Genomic DNA, 19,886 nt, shown 5'->3' on the forward strand with positions numbered 1-19,886 from the left:
AATTCGGGTGAGCGCGGTGCCCCTAGGGGCTATTCAGTAGCCCCATTGTCAAACTCCTATGGCTAAGTGAAAGTGATAAAGCATTATAGTCCGGTTGCCTAGTTCACCGCGCCACCACCTCCTTTGTAGGACCAAGACGTTGGATTAAGTGTGAAAAGGCGCCTTTTTGCGAACACCCCGCATTCTATGCGTGGGGGCTGAAGCCAACAACTGCCATCTTTCAGGTTATATACAAATATATATACATTACACGGCCGCACAGGAGGCATCATGATTCTTGCAAGCACAAGTATACAAAGCTTTTTTCATAAACAATTCGTTTTACAAATAGTATATGCTATTAGAACACAACATCCTTCGAGCACTGCGACTCTATTATACGAGCGCCAGGAAGAACTTCCTCAAAATAGTGCTGGCAGGTACTCGGCTTTCGTCCAAATCCCGGGACGCAACAATACTGGCCTTCATATCTGCCCAGTATGTTTTGACATGGGCAAAAGCCATCTGTGCACCCTCTATGCACACCGACCTCTTCATTGCATCAGTATGCGGCACCAAACCAAGGAACTGCTGCACCAAGCCAAAATAACTCTTCGGCTCCGGCTTCTCCGGCCACAGACGACTCGCAACATACCTCATGGCGAGTCCGGATAACCTGTTCAGCTCCGCCCAGGCGGCCAAACAGTCGGATACTGACAGTGGGCATTCTGGATTGTGGAACTGCGACCAAAAAAGCTCTTCCAATCCATGGTCACCTCGGCCACGGAAGTGTTCGGTCGCGTCCGCCGCACTTGCTGCCAAATCCAGATAAGCGTTTTCCGCACTCCACTGCCGGTCTAATGGAGCATACTTGGGGTCTCCGAACTTCATCCGCAGTATATAAGGCTTTCCAGCCATGATATCTCCGGCCTGACGCAGCTCCTCCTTCATCGCTCTCATTGCAGAGCGAGTATCCTTGGCTTCGGCAGTGATCTTTTCGAGGTCCTTCTGAGCCACCCTATCTTCTTGTTCAAGAAATTTACAGCGGTCGGCATCCTTCAATTTTGTGGCCATCTCGGCTATTACCTTCTTGCTCTGGCAGTGAGCAGCCTATTCGGCTTTTAGCTCTTCAGCCGCTTTAACGGCAGCCGCATCACTTTTCCTTGCTTGCTCCTTGGCTCGGGCAAGTTCCGCCCGAAGGTTCTCCACGGCAGCAGCACCATCTACATCAAGCACATATATATAAGGCCCGAGCATCGAGCTCCTATTACGGGGTGTCTTTGGAACATACCTTGTGCCTCGTCTAGCCGCTTATTTATCAGCGCGATGTCGGCATCTGCTACGTCAAGTTGCCGCTTTAGTTCGGCAGATTCATCAGTCCGGCTAGCCACCGAACGCCTCGCCACCTTCATGGAATAGGCGACATATTATACCTGGGGTTATGATCCTCTATGCGCCGTCACTCGTGACAACACACAGAGTCTCAGGGGCTACTATTTATACATGGCACATTTAATATGCGGCTCTATCAAAAGGTACACCTTTTTACATACCTCAAAGCCTGTTAGTAAACTCCTGGAAGCCTCGTACAATCCGCTTTCCGCGGATGAAATCCTTCCAATCACCGTATTCATCAACACACGATGTTCTTCTGAGATGGACGCCCTACCAAGCAGATCCTTCAGCCCCTCCAACGGCGCGCCAGAGGGTGCCGGACTAGCCTGACGACCTTTTCCAGGGTCCGAACTTGGAAAAACCCTCCGGGACGATACCTCGGGGTCGCCAGCCTCGTGAGACGGTGCAACAAGGGGAGGCATTTCGCTCTCTATCATCTCTGGACGAAGATCAAGATGAGCTCTGCTGAGAAGGGTTGAGATCCGAACTGCAAGATAATGTTTCGGTTATTTTCCTCAGGAATAAAATAGGAGTGTGATTCATTATGGAACCCCTCCCTTCACTTACGCCTTGGGGGAGAGCGGGTCCCCTTTAGGGGGCGATTCGGCCGGGGCGTTCTCCAGTGCCGAACACTCTGGCGAAGATTTCTTCCCCGCTTTGAGGTTATCACCTCCGGGTTTTCAGAGGCAGTCCTTTTCTTTCCCTGGTCGGGGGAATTTTCGATTCTTCCCTTCCCAACAGCCTCCTTCATGGAGGCGGTTGCTCCTTGGTTCCCCCCTTCGCCTTCCGCCGAAGGCGCGACCTCCAGCATCCTGGTCAGCATGGGATTCGGCGCGGTCTCGGGCAGTGGGGCTGGACACCTGATAAGCTTTGCCTTCGCTATCCACTCCTGTTCAAAGGACAACTCTGTTAAAGGGTAATTTTGTGATAAAAATACGGATGGTGTGTCCAAATACGGGGCTACTTACTTTAGCATCCGGGCGATTGCAGCTCAGACTTGCGTCCTCAGACAAATCCGGACACCTTGCTTGTGATCCGAAGAACAATTTGTACATGCCCACGGGTGTCATTCCCATGAAATGTTGTAGGACTCGCGGTCCCTCCGGATTAAACTCCCACAGGCGGAGAGGTCGACGTTTGCAGGGCAGTGTGCGGCGAATCACCATGACTTGCGCCACTACGGTCAAATTGATATCTCTTTCTAGAAGATCTCGAATACGGCCCTGCAGCAAGGGCACGTCTTTGGGCGGCCCCCAGATAAGTCCTTCATTAACCCACGATGCCAGCCATGGTGGGGGACCCGAGCGAAAAGTAGGTGGTGCCACCCATGTGGTGCCTCTGGGGGCTGTGATGTAAAACCAGTCCCGTTGCCATAAGCTGAGCTCCTCTTGAAAAGAGCCTTCGGGCCATGGAGCGTCGTCTATCTTGCTTATTATAGCTCCTCCGCACTCAGCGTGCTGCCCCTCGATCATCTTCGGTTCCACTTTGAAGGTTTTTAGCCACAATCCGAAGTGAGGAGTGATATGGAGGAAGGCCTCACACACGACGATGAATGATGAGATCTGGAGGATGGACTCCGGAGCTAGGTCGTGGAACTCCAGCCCGTAGTAAAACATAAGCCCCCTCACGAAGGGATCGATTGGCAAGCCTAGCCCCTGAAGGAAGTGAGATGCGAATACCACGCTTTCACCGGGCTGGGGAGCGGGAATAGCTTGCCCTGGAGCGGGCAGTCTATGCGAGATTTCGCCGGTTAGATACCTGGCATCTCTCAGCTTTCGCACATCTTCTTCCGTAACAGAGGAAGGCATCCACCGGCCTTGACAGTCGGAGCCGGACATCGTCGAAGTTCCAAAGCGCCTAAAACTAGAGCTTTGGGTGTTGGAAGTCGAAGCGAGGGGCGGATTCGATTGGATTGAGAAGAAAGGAGTCGAGCCTTGGTCTCTTTATAAAGGAGTTGAATACCAAGAGCCCTCCCCGTAACCTTTTGGGACTCACTTTCAATTAGGGAGTCATACCAAAGACATGGTTGGGTTACCCACGCCCGTATTGATGAGAATCCCGGAATAAGGGGACACGATCTCTACTTTGACAAGACGTGCCAAGGAAACCGCATCGCTAAACGTGCTGAGGTGGAACAGTAAAACAATTCGAATGAAGGCCTGGCCATGACGTCATGCTACGGAATACGTCAGCAGATCCGATTGATGCAAATATTATTCTCTCTAAGGTGGAATGTGGAACTTATTTTGCAGAGCCGAACACTATCCTAGTGTTCAACATCTTCTATGAAATATTCGGAGGAGGAACCCGCCTTGCAATGCCGAAGACAACTTGCGCGCCGGACTCGTCGTCATTGAAGCCTGGTTCAGGGGCTACTGAGGGAGTCCTGGATTAGGGGGTGTCCGGATGGCCGGACTATGACCTTTGGCCGGACTCCTGGACTATGAAGATACAAGATTGAACACTCCGTCCCATGTCCGGATGGGACTTTCCTTGGCGTGGAAGGCAAGCTTGGCGGTACGATGTGAAGATCTCCTCCCATTGTAACCGACTCTGTGTAACCCTAGCCCTCTCTGGTGTCTATATAAACCGGAGAGTTTTAGTCCGTAGGACGAAGAACAATCATACCATAGGCTAGCTTCTAGGGTTTAGCCTATCTGATCTCGTGGTAGATCCACTCTTGTACTACCCATATCATCAATATTAATCAAGCAGGAGTAGGGTTTTACCTCCATCGAGAGGGCCCGAACCTAGGTAAAAACATCGTGTCCCTTGTCTCCTATTACCATCCGCCTAGACGCACAGTTCGGGACCCCCTACCCGAGATCCGCCGGTTTTGACACCGACACTTGGGCCCCTAGCTCATTTATTTTTCATGGCTCCGCCACTGCGTGCAACAGCGCACGTGTTCGCCCCCTCTCTCTAAATATCGATCTCGCACTTGTGCATTCCTTCCTAGTCTCCCTCCACTCGGCCCCTCGCACCATCTTCTAGCCCCCCACCGGATTTTGCCACATGTACAATCTAGCAGACTCCATGGTTGAACTTAAGCATAATGCACAAACCTCAAAACAACAGTGGTTCTCTTTTGTTCTAGAATCTTCCGTATCATAACTGCCCAAACTTTTTTCTAGTTGTATTGCCATTATTTGTTTTTACTTTATGCTTTACAACGCACAATTCCATGAATCATAAAATAGATTAAGGGCTTCTTTTATTCAAAGGATTCTCAAAGAAATTTTGGAGGATTCTTATCATTAGGAATTTTTCCTATCTTGGTTGTTTGATTCGTAGGATTGTAAACCATAGGAATTTTTCCATATGATTCATTTGCACTAGATTTCATAGGAAACATGCCATCCACTCAAACCTCTTTGAAAGAATTTTGCGTTTTTTCTATGCACAATCAAACACTCGTACAATCCTGTAGGATTCAATACGACATTCCACTATAATCCCATGTTTTTCCTATTCACGCGTTCTTAGCTTTTTTATAAAAACTAATTTGATTTTGAATGAGATGAACTATAAGAATTAAACGAAGGGCTACATCATGCATATATGACTAAGAGCTTACATGCTATAGTGTGGTATTTATTCATAATTTGGTTGCAAAATCTGATGCAAGCAATGCACGTGTAAATTACTAGTACTTCGAGTATGTGCAAAACACGTAAATTAGAATACCAATGGCACGCTACATAGTGTCTCTCTTACAGTTCATGGCACATGTGGAGGCGTTGTCGCGACCTCCTTGCGTGGATTGATCACAGTGACGTGCTGCTGGTTCCAGAAGAATGTACTCGTCCTCCCTGAGCCATACTGGCGGTACATGCATGAAGCGAAGATGTGCACGCCACGCACACACTCATTCCCTCGCACGCACACGTGGGTACACGGGCGGATGCAATTTTGTACCAAGATCCACCCCATGTGATAATCTGACGCGTGTAAAGTTGTTCACTTCATTGATGGTCAATTAATACAGTGCATGCAAATTGAGTGGACGTGAGGGCGGAAGAAAGACATTATTACTCCACTGCGCGCATGCGAGTAGTTAAATCGTGGGTTGCTAGTAGTACTTCCATTGGTCTCCTTCATATTTTGTGCCAATTTTTGACAGTAACATAATATTTACGCATTTGAGCAGTGTAGTCTACTTGAAATTTATGTTCCACTAAACTCATCGGGAGCCGTTTCGGGCCTCGAAACCAAAACCATCAATTAATCTTTACCTTGTCCCCATCACATTCGAAAGCCTGCTCACACCTACTAGTACTATGTACCAAACCTGAACGTGTTCCCACTATGCAGGTATTACTACTACCAGTGCTAGTACTTAGGTTATATAAAGGGGAACTACCTGACCAAAAATTACTCTACCTTTCCTCCTCATAAGTGCTTCTTCTTCGCCCGTCGTTGCCATGGCCGGTGAGCAGAGCTCTAGGTCGAGAACTACTCGTAACAAGGGAGCGGCAACCAAGGCTGCAGAAAAAAAAAGAGGGATCGCCACCACGCAGAGACCTCAAAAGATCTCTCACGGGCAGGCAATGGCTCCCAAGAGCGCCCTAGCCGTGGAGGCGAACATGCCGAGCCGGCGGAGCTGGAGTCGTTATCCCTCGACGGCATGCCCGATCAGCTCAATAAGCACCTCAATAAGCAGAAGGAGTTCATCCAAGGCTTGACGGAGTTGCTGAAGGAGAGCCTCGACAACATGCCCGCTGAGCTCAATCAGCAGGGGGAGTTGACCGCCGGCTTGGTGATGCTACTGAAGAAGAGCATTGCCTTGGAGAAGAAGGCAACCAGCGAAATCCTGCGACTTCAGGAGGACAAGGCGAAGCTCTGCCACGAGATCGACCTGTTGAAGGAGAAGAACGCCGGCTGGAAGAAGCTGCATGAGAATAGTAGTTCCTCGATGAAGATGCTGCAAGCCCTCGTCATGGAACAGAAGGAGGAGTTGGCGAAGCTCCACATCGAGCACCCGGCTGCTGTCAAGGTACGTAATGCATCCGTGGAACAGATGATGAAGGCTCGCATCGAGAAATCCCGTGTCATGGACAGAATGAAGAAGATGGCGAAGGAGACGCGCCAGGAGATGAGGGTCGTGGAGGCGATGAAGAAGCAGTTACGACTCCGCGGCGAATTAGATCATTTGGGGTGATAATCTTCCTTCTTCTTTTGCTGTTGTGTTTCATCTTTTGCTTCGGGTGTTGCACCGCACGTGTCACGTTCTCTGCGAGGCATGACTAGAACAATGGTTTTTGTTTTTTGAGGGAATGAATAGAACAATGCTAACAATGAGATGACTAGAAAATTAGATCATTTTTTATTGCCATATGGCACTGGGCTGCCGTGTTTCGTGCTCCTCCGTCGCAGTACTACTCCAGTGGAAAACTTGAGTATACCGCACGGTTCTTTGCTCCTCCTCGATCAGGTTGTCGGCGCATTTATACGAGCAGTCAAATCACAAGGCCCCGCCTTCCAGCAGTAATGAGCCGTCAAATCACAAAGGCCCTCGCCTCTCGTGAAACCGACCAAGCTAGACTGCCCCGCCCTCTAGCCTTTTAAAAAATGTATACTTTTGTACAGCAATAGTATCGATGGATTGCGCCATGGAGCAAAACTTGAAATAAAAAAAAGGTGGTACATATAGAGAGCGCTCGTCGCCAAATTATGCATATAGTACTATTAAAAAGGCTAGTCACAATAATGGTGTCCAGCACAACCCACCCCTCAAATAAAACTAAGCACCCTGGAATTCTTTGACAAAACTAAGCACCCTGAAATTCTTTGACAACTAAACTGCTGGCTATATGATGTTGGCCATATATATTGTATGTATATAATGTGAATAAACGAGTGGTAGTACTATACCAACTAAAAGATGAAATGTAAGAAATACTAGTATGTACTTACTGAAGAGTTAAAGTAACAAGAAGAAACATAACATAGTTCTACTGGGGGCTCAGCACAACACACCCCTCAAATTAAATTAAGCACACCTGAAATTAAACTTTGCAACTATTCCGGTAGACACTGCATTAGAACCACCATGAGCAACGACACTGCCACCTTACTCAGAGTCCTCGTCCACGTCCTCGACTTCCTCCTTGTCCCTCTTCCTCTTGGCCGATACTTCTTTGCTTGAACCGCCAACTTGGCTGTTGCTCTTCATCCAACCCTTGTAGTTATTGAAACAAATGTAGCTATCCATTGCAGCATACTGGATGTGGTCTATATCTAGTACATTCCTCTGCCATGCATGATGATGAAACGTGTATGGAGGTTTCTCCAGTTTACCGTACGAAGGATGAACCATGGCTCCTGCTAGGGTCAGCATTGAAGGCCGACGAGAGGACACCAGCCGATTCTTTTGGAGGTTGAAGGTGTTGCCTACAACAAGGCCTATCCGACGCATGACTTCTTTGTCATTACCAAAGTCTACAGTAACGAATTTGACTATGTTGCTCTCGAGGAAGTCCTTAAAATCCTGGCACTCAACGTCGGCATGGCATATGTGGTAGACCAAGCATAAGTCATGCACGCAAACCTGGATCACGGCGGGCTTCTTCCTCTCTTCATCCTTTAGATACTTCTCTCGTCCCACGACTGTGGTGTACTCAACATCTAGCCCGGCGATCCACTCATCATGTGAGTCTTTGAACATGCGTCTGAAGCGAGAAAGGCATCCTTTCATCGTCGCGGAAGAACGGGTGTAGATGACGTCGAACTCATCACTGGTGATGGTTCTGACCTTGTACTCACCGCCGATCGGGGAGATTTGGGACGCCATGGATTTGGGAGGAGGGTTAGGATTAGTGGAACTGCCATAATGTGAATGGACGGGACGACTAGGAGCGAACCACCGTAGTATTAAAGGACGTGCAGGGACGGGTAGGAGCGAACTGCCAACGTGCGAACGACAGGGTAGTGGCTTTCCATTCTCCCATGATACAGGCTTCCGAGAGCCCTTGGATCGGAGATCGAATGGTTGCATGGCGTGATTCTAGACCAATGGGCGAATATCCTATCCTGGAGGTTATTCTGCAAATTTTCAGCAACTTAGCATGCGAACATTTGATCTCAGATCCAAGGGCTGCCAGCAGCCCGTATCATGGTCGCGCCTACCACGACCGTCGCGTCGCCCGCGCAGTCGCGCCCTTGGAGATTTAACACGGTGCGTTAGGCTATGTGATGTTGGCATGTCATACATAGTCATCACTTAGTCACTCATACTACAACAAGGTTGGCTATAAGGTTGGCTATAAGTGTATTTTTTTACTCCTCTCTATCTCTTTCTTCGTACTCCCTTCGTCCCATAATATAAGAACGTTTTTGACACTAGTGTAGTGCCAAAAACGTTCTTATATTATGGGACACAGGGAGTACTAGTATTTATTGCATTTTCGAAGGAGTGACCTCTTCCAATGAAATGGTGTTGCTAAGTTTACTTCATTTAATTAGCTATAGACTCAAAATTGTCTTTTCACCTAGGTACACGCGCTTAGCACCGTTTCTTCCTTGGGTCACCAAACTAGTCTCTCTCTTCTTAATTAACTTGCCACATCAGACTTTATGCCTATGTGGCAAGCTTAAGCACCTGTAGGAGCAAGTAAGGTGCCCGTCCATTGCACGGAAGAGTGAAATGCATTGATCGGGGTGTTGTTTATTTTGACAAAGGATGTGGGGGTCATCTCATGTGCAACCGAGTCGACGTGTCAAGCACCAAATAACTTTGCAGAACAGCAGGGGGACGCACCCCACTCGTACCGGCCCAGTGTTAGTAATGAGCAATGAGACGCCAAATCACAATGCCACACCTTCCCAGACGGACTAAGCAACCATTATTTCACACTTCGGTTCGACATCATATCAAACCACGTACTAGTATTGCTTCTACCTCAAGAGGGACATGCGCATCGCCTTGGTACATCATGACACGTGGGATCGCATGACAGGCCATGCTCCCTCGCCAATCGCTAGGTAAAATCACCTCATTTTTACTATACTTCCTCCGGATCGGTTTACTACATGGCATGCACATCGTTCTAGGTTGAGAATTTAAGTGGCTATATATATATATATATGTGTGATGAACAGTACGCTAGCCTTTTAAAAAATGTATACTTTTGTACAGTAGTACTCCACTATCGATGGATTGCGCCATGGAGAAAAAATTGAAACTTTTAAAAAAGGTGGTACATATAGAGAGAGCTCGTCGCCAAATTATGCATATAGTACTATTAAAAAAGCTAGTACGTGCTTAATTGGGGTGCTAAATTCTATTAAATAAATACTAGTACCAGTATGTACATACCGAAGAGTTAAAGTAACGAGAAGAAACATAACATAGTTCTGCTGGGGGCTCAGCACAACACACCCCTCAAATTAAACTAAGCACACCTGAAGTTAAACTATGCAACTAATCCGGTAGACACTGCATTAGAAGTTTAGAACCGCTATGAGCAACGACACTGCCACCTTACTCGGAGTCCTCGTCCACGTCCTCAACTTCGTCCTTGTCCCTCTTCCTCTTGGTCGATACTTCTTTGCTTGAACCGCCAACTTGGCTATTGCTCTTCATCCAACCCTTGTAGATATTGAAACAATGGTAGCCATCCATTGCAGCGTAGTGGATGTGGTCTATATCTAGTACATTCCGCTACCATGCATGACGATGAAACGTGTAATGAGGTTTCTCCAGTTTGTGGTAGGAAGGATGAACCATGGCTCCTGCCAGGGTCAGCATTGAGGGCTGACGAGAGGGCACCAGCCGACTCTTCTGGAGGTCGAAGGGGTTGCCTACAACGAGGCCTATCTGATGCAGGACTTCTTTGTCGTTCTTAAAGTCTACAGTAACGAATTTAATTGTTTTTTCCTCGAGGAAGTTCTTAAAATCCTGGCACTCAACGTCGGCATGGCATATGTGGTAGACCAAGCAAACGTTATGTACGCAAACCTGGATCACGGCGGGCTTCTTCCTCTGTTCGTCCTTTAGATCCTTCTCTCGTCCCACGACTGTGGTGTACTCAACAGCTAGCCCATCGACCCACTCATCATGTGAGTTTTCGAACATGCGTCTGAAGCAAGAAAGGCATCCTTTCACCGTCGCGGAAGTATGGGTGTAGATGATGTCGGACTCATCGCCGGTGATGGTTCTAACCTTGTACTCACTGCCGATTGGGGAGATCTGGGACGCCATGGATTTGGGAGGAGGGTTAGGATTAGTGGAACTGCCGTAATGTGAATGGACGAGACGAATAGGAGCGAACCGCCATAGTATTAAAGGACGTGCGGGAAAGAGTAGGAGCGAACTGCCAGCATGCGAACGGCAGGGTAGTGGCTTTCCATTCTCCCATGATACGGGCTTCCGAGAGCCCTTGGATCTGAGATCGAACGGTTGCATGGCGTGATTCTAGACCTATGGGTGAATATCCTATCTTGGAGGGTTATTCTTAAAATTTTCAGCAACTTAACATGCGACCGTTTGATCTCAGATCCAAGGGCTGCCAGCAGCCCGTATCATGGTCGCGCCTACCACGACCGTCGCGTCGCTCGCATGGTCGCGCCCTTGGAGATTTAACACGGTGCGTTAGGCTATCTGATGTTGGCATGTCATACATAGTCATCACTTAGTCATTCATACTACAACAAGGTTGGCTATAAGTGTATTTTTCTTACTCCTCTCGATCTCTTTCTTCGTACTCCCTCCGTCCCATAATATAAGAATGTTTTTGACACTAGCTAGTGTAGTGTCAAAAATGTTCTTATGTAATGGGACACTGGGAGTACTAGTATTTATTGCATTTGCCAAGGAGTGACCTCTTCCAGTGAAATGGTGTTGCTAAGTTTGCTTCATTTAATTAGCTATAGACTCAAAATTGTCTTTTCACCTAGGTACACGCGCTTAGCATCGTTTCTTCCTTGGGTCACCAAACTAGTCTCTCTCTTCTTGATTAACTTGCCACATCAGACTTTATGCCTATGTGGCAAGCTTAAGCACCTGTAGGAGCAAGTAAGTACAATAGTGCGCTTTACATGGCATTTTTGCATATGTGGAGGAAAGAGAGGCAAGGAAAAAGTGGAGAAGTGGGCTCTCATGCAAGAGCCAGCCTCTACTACTACATGGTGGAGCATTGGGAGAGGCACCTGTATGGAGGTGGTCAGGAATCGGGAGACTCACGCCAGTCGTAGCGCCGCAGTTAAAATGATAATGGAAAGTCAAATCACGGGGCCCCACCTGTCCAACAGTAACTCGCTGTCAAATCACACAGCCCTACGTTTGCAGCAGCCTACTCCCTCGTCTTCTCGCGTCTCTGTCGAATCGACTAGGCGGAACTGTCCCGCCGCCTACCAGACAGGAAAAGCCCCGCCCTCGACTTTTAAATAGTATACAGTATACTAATTTTGTATCCATGGATTGTGCACCATGGAGCAAAGCGTCCAGAAAACGGCGGCACACATGTACAGAGTATACAACACGCACGTCGCGTTCGCGTCACACCCCAGACGGTCGGTCGGTCTAGCACGCTGCTCTCCGAATGGAACACGCGTCATATTGCGTTCGCACACACATGTGGGATGACAATTGAGAATCGACCATAGGCACACTCCCCGGTCCCGCAAGTCGGGTGACTTAATAGAAGAGGGAGACGAGCGATTGTACTAGAGAAGTGTTGTACTACGTTGGTGCCTGGACGATCCCTGCAAGACACGGAAGATCAGTTCATCCATGCATGTGACGAGACCCAGCAGACACGCCTGGATTGGCTATCGTCTACATATCGTGCAGGCTGTGTTGTACATGGCTGTAGTTGTGGTGAGAAATCTAAAAAAAGGTTTCTTGTCATCTCGCAAAATTATGTGTCATGTGCTTCGGATCACTGTGAGGGTTAAACAGCGACAACTGAGTTGGGCTAGGCATTGGGGGCACATGCACGAACAGTGACTACTCGGCTGCCATCTAGGTCAAGCCGGCTATGTTAATTAGACATCTATCGATGGACCCCTTTTCTACGAGTTTATCTTTAATTTGAGCTTTCTTCCTCCTCTAGTTTGTCCGTCGGGATTCATGTTGTCTCCTTTGGGCAGTGAGGTTATGATTTCTTGTCATGTGGCATTTTTTCGTGTTATATGTTATAATCCGGCGCTTCAGATCAAAATGACGACAACTGCGCCTCCGGGCCACGTGCATGAAGACTTCTCGACAGTCATTGACGAGGTCAATCCGGCTCCGGTAGACAAAACAAAACTAAGTACTACTCCACTATATAGGCAGGAGCCTCTGTGCTTGCTTGCTAGTGTTGCTCTCTTCACACCGTCTCGGCCTCTCCAGATCTAAACATGACAGCGGTGGCCAAACACTCTCTCTCTCTCTCTCTCTGCTCACCGCTGGTCACAAATCCAGCCGTATCCTCTCCGCCGGGGAAGGTGAGAAGGTGCAACATTCACGCGGTCGTCCTCGGCGATGGCTCTTACTCACTGCTGGGCGCGTCCCGATCAGCCTGCCTTGCTGTTCTCTCCCAAGCACCGCTGGCGAGGGAGGGCCTCCGACCTCTTCTTCCTCGCTGCCATAGTGTGGGTAGATCCGGCCTCCCGCTGCCAACCTAGCGACATCCCGGCGACCATCAGGTATAACTTCCTTCAAAACCAGCCTTGCTCTACTTCCCGAGCTCCTAACGTCATTGCATTTGTAACTTTTACTATTTCTCAGGCCCCCTCGTAGATAGGATCGATCGGCTGTTCGAAAACCACCTAATTTTTTGCGTTTAATAGGTAAAACTAGTTCATGCACTCGAATCTCGCACTACTTGGTTCAAACAAGGAAGAAAGGGGGTGGGGGTGGGGGAGGATTTGTTACCTGAATCTAGGACTTGGTCGAAAGAGGAAATAATGGGGGCGAAAAGTAGCAGAGACTGGCTATCCAACTGGTCTCTAGGTCTAATAGGGAAATAAAGGGAAACGCAGTACAAACTCAATATATACCCGATCTATTGGTTGAAAAAGGAAAGAAAGTGGGGACTGGGGGACAAGTCAACAGAGTAAGTCCAACACTAGATTTGCTAGCCTCACACAGTATAAGGTGGCTATACCGAACAAAAATGGGACCAACCCAGATATCCTGTTCTGATGTTTGTTGCCCCGAGCCACTCTTATGTAATGCCACTAGTAAAATGTAGCAGTCGCACTGTTAAAAGTAAGGACACGTTAAACCAATGTTGTTTTCAATGTAATGCCTCCAGTAATATGAATCAATGGCACTTCTTTACATGTCCTGCTAAAATTTCCCATTAAGATAAGTTGGTTCTTTTCGTTAGAAATGCAACTGTCCTGGTCCGCCTACTCTCCCGTGCCCAAAGTAATGTCGGATTTAACGGTTGTCATAGTTAATCCTAATGCCCACACTAATATCTAGCAATGTCACTGCTTTAGAAATTGCTACTATCCTTGTAGGATTTCCATTCAGATAAGGAACATGCTTCTTTTCATTTGATGCATGTTTCATCACTTGTTACTTGTTAGTCACCCTCCTTTCCACATTTTTTGTGCAAACAGAGATATACATTTCATGCTCGGTCTTAGTTGAACTGCACAAATGATATCCAAATTATAGTTGAGCATTCCAGGAGCTTCACAACCAACCTTGATGTTGCTCAATTTTATTGCAACTAATGAAGAAGAAGCTCTGTGGGGTTTCGTTTTCTGATGGAAATGGAACCGGGGCTGGAGCCCTTTTCTTAAAAAAATTGAAGAAGAAGCTACTAGCTCATGGGACATTGCTTCATTTTTGGTGAACTGCACCAAAAGGTCCCATGAATTGAATCATCCAAGTTGGTGACTGAAAGAGCTAGCTTCAGCATCCTAGTCTAAGCACCCCCAGCCTCCATCCTTGCGACGCATGGTACACCTCGTTTGCCACCTGCTTGACCCTAGTGTCACTGATAAAATGAAGTAATAATACAGTTAAAATAGAGCAAGTGTCATCTCTATCATTTCATTTCCAAAGTAGATAAAGAAAGTGCTTCTCTTTGTTAAAGTATGTTTCATCAACTAGTCCCATTGTTAATGTTTAAGCATTTCTGCAAACTGGGGTGCTTAATTTTAGTTGATATGTACAAAAATAGAGATTTGAATGCCTCAAGGCGCCTCCTTGTACTACTACTCTACACTGATGTTCATCACTGGCAGAAGGTGTATCTGGGAGACTTGGGACGATGTCCAGTATGAGGCGTACCGTATGAGGCTCGCAGGGCCCATCTCGCCCTCGCAGCATGGCATACTATGATACTATCGCAATATTTTCTTCTATTTATTTTGTGTGTTTCATCAACTAGTGCCACTATAATGTAATCACGCTTTTTCATTATCTGTGCAAGCAGGGTTATTCAGCTGCATTTTGGTGGAACTGCACAAATGTACGTATGGAACCGGCATATATGCAGAGTGCGAGGTGTGCCAAGTAAAAATTACCGACACCAACCATGCTGCATGCATGCATTGGCATCCACCACAACCAGTGGGATGTGTGGCGCTCTATGTGGATGGATCTTTCTCAGCAGCAAATCCTCTAACCAAATACTAGTAGCTTATATTGGCAGTTTTCTAGGGAGTACTCTTTTCTGAAAGAAGCACCAATCTATTTTTCTTTATTTGTACACTGTGTCACAACTTTGACCCAAAGGTCCAGAGCTATTTTAGGGTGATTGGCGTAGTACTCGGAGACTGATTGTAAGCATGATTTTCATTGGCTGTCACACTGATTGTAAGCATGAGCAGGTGGAAGATTAGGTTAGTGCGAAGCTTACCTTAAACCCTACCGCCGCCCTTGAAATGAGGCGAGCATCGAGGGAACCGTGCAGAACGTCGGGGAAGTGACGTCGCGCCATCCGGCCTCCTCTTGCGGTGGGAGAATGAATACTCCTATGGCTCCGACTGGCTCTGCACCCTCACGAACGACACACCATACTCGATCGATTCGTTATCCTCTGGGTGCTCGACCTTCGACCTGTACGCCCACCACCTCTGCCTGACTGTCGCCTCGGGCGAATCTGTCTGCTCCATCACCCATAGGAGATACTCGATGAACTCGGAGGACTGCGGCGTGACTGCCGCCGAGGAGTACATGTACATCACCACCCTCATCGCCGCCGTCTCGCTCTTTCGCATAGATCGCTACATGGCCCGCACCGTCCTCGAAATCTCCCACTGATTGTCAAACCAACTAAGGATCTCCTTCAACCTGGCTAACTTTGCCTGGTCGCCGCCGGCGATCTGCGTGATTCGCAGCTGCATCCTCTCCATAGATGTCGTTCTGAGTGGTCCGGTGCTAGCTTTGGAAGATGGGAGGAGAGACGGTGGTCTTGCAATAGAGAAGAGGGAGAGGAGAGGAGGTGGTTTTGGAATGGAGATGATGGAGAGGAGAGGAGGTGGTTTTGCAATGGAGAGAAGATCAGAAGAGGGAGAGGCGAGACGATGGTTTTGGAATGGAGATGATGGAGAGGAGAGGAGGTGGTTTTGGAATGGAGATGATGGAGAGGAGAGGAGGTGGTTTTGCAATGGAGAAGATCAGAAGAGGGAGAGGCGAGACGGTGGTTTTGGAATGGAGATGATGGAGAGGAGAGGAGGTGGTTTTGCAATGGAGAAGATCAGAAGAGGGAGAGGCGAGACTGTGGTTTTGGAATGGAGATGATGGAGAGGAGAGGAGGTGGTTTTGCAATGGAGAAGAGGGAGAGGAGTGTGCGGCAGCGATTTAGGATTGGGCGAGAGGGCCGGCGCGCTGTGACTGGATCAAAATCAAAATCAGTTTACCCTTCAATTAAGAAAGCGACCCCACATTAACTAGTCTCCCTTTTATTCTGGGTCATAATTGACCATGATTTTCGCACATAAAATATATGTTATACGTTGCAAAAATAATATAATTTGAAAGTACATTCAGATACGAACCAAACGGTACAATTTTTGGTGACATGCATTCACATTTTGCTTGTCACATACAGTACGTGGTCAAACTTTGACCCAAAATATGCAAAACAACAAAAAAATACTTCCAAGACCAGCGCCGCTCTTCCGCTCTTCTCCTATTCCAATCTAAATCCACCGCCGCTCCTCTCCTGTTCCAATCTAAATCCAGCGCCGCTCCTCTCCTCTTCCATTTCAAAACCACCGCCCCTCCTCTCCTGTTCCAGTCCAAAACCAGCGTCGCTCCTCTCCCGTTCTAATCCAAAACCAGCGCCGCTCCTCTCCTCTTCCATTCAAAAACCACCGTCGACGAGTGAAGGTGCTGTGAAGAAGTAGATCGATGGAGGAGTACAATCGATACGTGAGGATCGCAGACGGCGACCCTGTGAATCTAGCTAGGATGTTGGATATACAGTCTTGGTTTGACAACAAGGACCAACTAGCGGCGACGGCGACATCCATGGCCAAATATCTGCAACAGAGCGAAAAGGCGGTGATACTCCCGGAGGGAGTCGCGCCGGAGTACATAGAGCTGCTCCGCTGGGCCATGGAGCAAATATATTCACCGAATCCGACTGTGAGGGAGCGGTGGTGGGAGTATCGATCCCAGATGGAGCATCCACCAGAGATTGAAGGATCGAGCATCTACAGGGTGCTGTTTGTGAGGGTGTCCTGCCAGAACGAGCCGGTGGAGTCTTCGTCGACCGAACCCAACTACAAGAGGAGAAAAGCAGTTGGCCCGACGATGCTTCCCCGCCATCGTCTCCCTCGCCGTTCACATTGTCTCACGGGGCGGCTGTCTGTCACCGAGGAATAGGAGGGGACTGCCCCCCAGCCCAATAGTCGGGCAGGTTGTGAATTGTCAGGAGGAGCTTAGGGTTGTCAGTATTTGCAGGTTGTGAATTGTGTTTTGTGTTGTGTATTTTGAGAGTACTTTCAGATATGAATGTCTTTTGAATTTCAAATTTGCAGTATTAAGCATATGAAGAATTTTATGAATTCTAGAGATCTATTTTTAGAACTTAAAAAATGTAGTTTCATAGGAGTATAAAAGTGCAGACGAGAAAAACTGCAAGTTTCAGTTTCAGATAAGAAACTGCAAGTTCAGTTTCAGATAAGAAACTGCAACTTTCAGAGGCAGAGCATTTATATTAACACGGCCTTTTCAAACAGGGTTAACATCATGTTGGAAGTTTTATTCGTGGTCGAAAATGGAACTACCAGCCAGTTAACATCATGCTGATCAACATTCATGCATAGCACATCTTCATATGATGCACAGTCAAAATGCCCACACAATGTTGAGTGTGCAAAACACAGAGAAAACGAGGGACGGAGTTTTGGCAAGTGTTGGACATGGTTTTGGGCTGCCCCGTCTAGGCTTTCATTTTTAACATGCGCAGCCCACGGCCTCGGATGGGAGGGCCTGTTTGTATTTTCTTAGGGCCGTCATGTATCGACCGGCCTATGGACCTCCCATCCGAGGTTTTATTTTTGGCAGCCCAATTTATGTATTTTTTTGAAGAAAACGCAGCGGTCTGTTCTATTTTTCTATATAAGATTAGGAACGCTAGGTACAACTTATGTTTCCCTTTTAACAATATTATATATATTTAAATTATTTTATATGTTATTATATATTATTTTTATTGTCATCATATATTTAACAGATACTTACATATGTAAGAAAACAATATCCCACATCTTATTAACTTATAAAAATAATTTCTTAACAAATAAAATCCTGGATTGTTTTGGCACGAAAATCCTAGTGATTGTGTACAAAAGCTTGGTAAGATTTAAGGACGAATGTAATAATATCACTTATTATTTAAATATATTTATAACAAAATGCTCAACCCATTTTTATTTTTTGATAACATTGCTGGCCCAACCCAACATTATAATTAGAATCAGCCAGCAAAATCGTGTATCTAGATAAAGTGTAAATGGCCTGTAATTTTTTAGGAAATAAAATAAATGGGTCGCATGGAAGCTACATTAATTGTTCACCCAGCCCACCTAATGGCCGTAATTCAAAAAAAAGATCAAATTTACTGTAAATTCTACCGTGCAAAAAAAAGACTGTAAATTCTGAAAAAATGGGTTGAATACGTGCCACATTTTTGGAGGATGAAATGTGGGCCAATAGGTCGAAGCCAACACAAGTCGTTGTAAATTTAGTCAATAAATGATTCTGACATGTTTTACATCCAACGACCGGAATCCATCTTCAATCTCTCGTCTTCTTCCTCCAACGCCGCCGGGACCACCTCCCGCCTCCTGCTGCTAGCAGCTCTGCTTAGCACGCTTCGCTATGAAGTGCTACTCCACCATTGGCCAGGCCATCCCTCCAACCCTCCATACCTCCTGTTCTTCTCCACCGACTGCCGAACCACGCCGCACTAGAACCAGTTAACCCTCGTACACCTCTCCGTATGCGACTCTACTCCCGCGTCTTCCCATCTCCGGCTCGTTGCTGTCTGGGGCCTCGCCGTCATCCACCACCTTGGATGCGCTCGGCGGGCGTGGTCAACGTGGTCAACGAACGACACTATCGGAAGTAGGGTGTGCGTGGAGAGGCTGACAGCTGGGTCCACGGCCGCAAACAAGGAAATGCCTCCTTATTACGCGCAAAATAATGATTCCTCCATCTGACATCTGGGACCCACCGGAAGGGCCTCTGTATTTCGCGAAAAAACGTGCCCCCCGCTGACTTGTCGGACCCACCAGCTATCTTCGCACGCAAGGAAGTGCCTCCTTATTACGCACAAAAAAAATGAATACTCCCCCTGCCAGCTGGAACCCAGCATACTGGGAGGCTGACTTGTGGGCCTACCAAGTTGACGGGGACGGAGGGCTTTGTCAACTTAGTCAATATGAATGATTCTAGCTCCTGTTACCGTATGATGTTCATCCAACGGTTGTAGTGCTTCTTCAACCTCTGGTCTTCTTGCTCCAGCCGCCCAAACCAGCGCCGGTCGTGCGGCGTGCTCCCTATGATGCCGCGGAGGCCTCACCGCCCCCTACTACTCCCATCGCTGGCCAGGCCATCCCTCTACTCACCCACACCCCCTGTTAATCTACGGCGACAACAGCCTCACACCGCAGCCGAACCAGTGAACCCTCGTACTCCTCTTCGCGTGGGCATCCACTGCTGCGTCTTCCCCGGCTCCGAGTTGTCCCCTTCCTAGGCCTCGCCGTCGTCCACCTCCATGGTGCTCTCGACGTGGTGTGGTCAACGTGGTCAAGGAACGACTTCCATCGGACGTGGACTGTACGTGGAGAGGCTGACAGCTGGGTCCATGGCCGCAGCAAGGATGTTCCTCCTTATTACGCGGAAAATAATGATTCCTCCACCTGACAGCGGGGACCCACCGGACGGGCCACCGTATTTCGCGAAAAAAAGTTTCCCCCTGACTGCTGGGACCCACGAGCTACATCTTCGCACACAAGGAAGTGCGTCCGGGCAAAAAAAACGATTCGCCCCCCTGACTGCTGGGACCCACCAACTACATCTTCGCACGCAAGGAAGTGCACCCGGGCAAAAA

Source organism: Triticum dicoccoides, chromosome 7B, assembly GCF_002162155.2.
Source record: "Triticum dicoccoides isolate Atlit2015 ecotype Zavitan chromosome 7B, WEW_v2.0, whole genome shotgun sequence".
NCBI lineage: Eukaryota > Viridiplantae > Streptophyta > Magnoliopsida > Poales > Poaceae > Triticum > Triticum dicoccoides.